Source organism: Dendrobates tinctorius, unplaced genomic scaffold, assembly GCF_039654945.1.
Source record: "Dendrobates tinctorius isolate UK_male_01 unplaced genomic scaffold, ASM3965494v1 ptg000075l, whole genome shotgun sequence".
NCBI classification, from domain to species: domain Eukaryota; kingdom Metazoa; phylum Chordata; class Amphibia; order Anura; family Dendrobatidae; genus Dendrobates; species Dendrobates tinctorius.
In genome coordinates, this window is record NW_027361743.1 from 20,826,518 (window position 1) to 20,830,705 (window position 4,188).

The following is a 4,188-nucleotide window of genomic DNA, read 5'->3' on the forward strand; positions in this document are numbered from 1 at the left end:
AAAACCCTCATGGACTCGGATCAAATTACCTACTCAGGTGGGTATTATCAAAGTTAAGGCGCACGGTCCTAGGAACAGTCCACAGACTGTTGGCAACGCATTTGCAGACATGCAAGCAAAAGCCGCTGCTCTTTTACCCATTGAACCAACCATACTAGCTATGGTGACCACACGCTCTCAGCGTAAACAGTTACAAGAAGCATTGACCCTACAAGAAACTGATGATCTACAACAGACTGAAGTTTTCTGTCAGACCCCGCGAGACTGCTTAATGACGATGCAGAGAATGTCTCCAAAGGAAGAGGTGAAGCAATGGAAGACTGATGGGGCACATATGGATAATGGTCTCTGGAAAAAGGACCAACTCATGTGTCTCCCTAAGCGGATGTACCCTGCTATTGGCACATGGGCCTACACATCGAGGAAAAAATCAGGCCCTCGCACTGGTGCAAAAATTCTACTGGGCCCCGCGAATTTCCACAGTTTTGACAGCGCTCAACCGTGCCTGTAATATCTATCAGACTTGTAATCCCGGTCAACTTCAACGTGTATCCCCGAAGCATCTTGCTAAGCCTGACTATCCTTTCCAAAGGCTCCAGATGGACCATATCACGTTACCTAAGTCTGGAAGGTATGAATACTGTTTGGTTGTTGTTGACATGTTCTCCAGCTGGCCAGAAGCATTCCCTGTTACCAACATGACTGCAAAAACCACAGCGAAGAAACTGGTGATGGAAGTCATATGCAGATATGGGGTACCAGAAGTTGTTGAAAGTGATCAAGGTCTGGCCTTTTCTTCTCATGTGTACCAAGAAGTTCTGACAATGCTTGGATCCACTGTAGCCCTCCATACTCCGTACCACCCACAATCCAGTGGGAAAGTTGAGAGGCTGAACGGCACACTGAAGGGATAATCGGCCAAAATGATGCAGGAGACTACGGCTCCATGGCCAGAGCTCCTACCCATTGTATTATACCACATTCGTACTACCCCTATTGCAAAACATGGCCTGTCCCCATATGAGATATTGTTTGGCGCTAGGCCCCCACTTACAAATTTCCAGCCTCAGCAGTTATCAGAATAAACTGACCGTGCTGTTCAATATGTTATTCAGCTTAGTAAAAATCTTGCTAACACCCATGCTCTAGTTCCTCTTCTCTTCCAGATTCAGCAGAAACGGACACATGTCATAACCTGAAGCCTGGCGATTTTGTACTCGTGAAAAGGCATGTCAAAGTACGGACTAGAACCCTTGTACGACGGTCCCTATCAAGTCGTCCTCATCACCCCTATATCAGTGAAACTAGAAGGAAGACCGACTTGGATTCATGCATCGTATTGCAAGCTGGTTAAACAAGCCAATAGCAAAAAAGAGGGCATAATGTTTTGGTTTTTCGTATTTTCCATATTATTATTGGTAGAAGTTAAAGTTGGAAGACATTCAAAGTCTCAGATCAATATGACAATAAGGACAGTTGGTGGTCAGACACCTTCTTTCTCAATTTAGCCAATTGGTTTAAGGGAATTGGGGGCTGGATAGCTGGGATCTTACAAAGCTTGTTACACATTGCTGTCTGTATCCTTGTTGCATATGTGATACTAAAACTTGTTCTTTGGTGTATTCCTGTATGTATTAGGAAATTCTGCACTAGGACAGCTAATGATACCAAAGGCGTCGTCACCCCTGCTCTTCTCTGCACCGATCTCAAAAGGTTACTTGATGAAGATGTTGAAGCCAAGCGCATGGCTACCTTTAAAAGATCACCATCACCGTCGTCAAAACTTGTTATTCGTAAATTGCAGCATACAGGGGGGATGGGTGCGCCGCAACAGACATGACTGATAACACGGCATCAGCCATGTGAAGACCAGTACCCCTCGAGCTTATGGCTTGGGATAGCACCTCTGATACTGCATATTAGTTAACAAAATTTATCTAGGGGGGATTGTGAAGTACAGAATTCAGATGTACGGGACATCTTGTTCTACAGATTCCATTTTTGTGCTTGCGATGCCATGTTGTTGTTTATGAGTTAAATTTTGTAACTTAACTAGATGAAAGTTCACGGTTGTTATGAAACCAGACTGTTCCAGCTTGTACAAGATATGAGACCCTGAAGAATGTGCTATTGTTCTATTTTCTACGTCACACAACTAGGGACATATTCCGATTTTCTTGCAATACTATTGGTTTATAAAGTGAATGTGTCACGACAATGTTATTGGTAGCTAGGTACTTTGCATAATTAAGCAAAATACTATAAAAAGAGGTGACAAAAATAAACGGGCTTAGTGATCTGCCTTGATCCTCCCAGAGACACATCTTCATGTGGTCATTCCCCATTGCTAGCAACATCCTGTGAATTAATTTGGAAATCACTTGGTCAACCGTGAAGGGTTAATTTAGCCCTCCCTCAAAAGCTACCTCAACACAAGGAGACGAGTCCATTAATCCAGCAGAGGATAAAATTGGTCCATACTCTTCCCCTCCTCTCTGACGTGTTGTCTTCACATGATCATCACCACACAAGATCTGACTTGTACAGCTCCCTCATGTCCAGGGATAGTCATAAAGGTTGGAGGGGGGTTCAGGCCTCCCAGACCTGACAAAGGTGCCTTGGGGAATAAGGCACTACAGGGGGTTAATCAAGAGGCATAGATACAGTCAGGCTGAAGACAGTAACTGAGCTAATTCAATTATCAGACTTTTGGAAGGTAATTGAGACTAGACAATATGGGAATACACGGAATGATACAGGGCAACAAGAGAACACTATGGAAATCTGCAAAATATAAATATACACAAAATGATGCCCACATAACATATCACACCATTGCATCTCCATTTTTCTCATTCACCACATTGGGGGACACAGGACCATGGGTGTTATGCTGCTGCCACTAGGAGGACACGAAGCAATCATAGAAAGAAATTAACTCCTCCGCAGTATACATCCTCTGCTGGCTCAATCCTGAACCAGTTCTTGCTTAGTGTCTATAAGAGGCACTTGGGCCTGGCTTTCAGACCCCAACTTTATTATTTTCAATTTTTTAACTTTTCATTTTTGTTTTGATTTTTCAAAATGGAATAAAGAGGGGGACGGTCCTTTCAAGGCCCCGATCTCCCAAAATCATCAGGCGGGAAGGCGGAGAGTCGTCTCCCCGTACCTCCTCCTGCATCATCTCAATGCCATGCCTGGGCTGTTTAGGGGAGACAGGTCCATTTCATGGTCCCCACACCGACAACAGATGGGAACATGGGATGTCATCCCCATGTATGCCATTCTGGAGCCAGGCCTTCAGCCGGACAAAAGCCCTGCCCCCACCCCAAAGGATGAACCCAGCGGATATGCAGAGGCTCCCAATGGCGTTCATGCAGCCCCTACTGCATCACCACTGTCAGAAAGTGGATGATGGAAGGAGGTGAATGGTCCCTCTCCACTTCCCTATCAAAGGGATGGCAGATTGAGGGTGATCTGCATGGCCAGCACATCTGCGTATCTATCTCTGCTACATCTGGCCAGTAAGTAACCACAGCTTCCTTGGTTGGCAGGAGGGCTCCTTCCTAGGCGCAGAGATGGTCTTGCCCCCGGGAGGATGGATGTCCCGTTGGCACTTCTCTCAGTTCGGCGCACGCTCGTCGCTGCCAATCTAGTCCACAACTTCTGGCCGGACTAGGCCTAGTCCCGCCCACGTTTCAAGCGCTTCTCGCTCTGGCCGAGAAGTGTCACGGCCGCATCCCTGTTCTCTGGCCTGGCTCCACCCACATTTTCTGGCGCTTCTCGTTCCTCACGAGAAGCATCGACTTATTCCCGGGGAACCATCACTTCCACCTTCACCGCACTGCATATGTGGCTACAGCAGGGGGACGCACCTTATATACCGCAAGGCGGATTACTGGGGGCACGGACATAGGACTTGGGTAAGCTGGACACAGCGCTTAACCCCTTCCCTACAGTAGTCTCTAAGCAGCATTTACAGGCCAATGTCTCAGTCAAAGGCATCTAAGAAGGCTAATAAAACAGCGGGGTGTATGCCTCATGTACCAAATGTAATGCCCCACTACCACGGGGACACGGTACTTCACTCTGCGGCCTGCGACCCTTCATGCGCACAGGAGCCCTCTGCTAATGCCGACACTAGTGGACCTAGCCCCCCTGAGTGGGCCACGTCTCTGGCACAGTCCA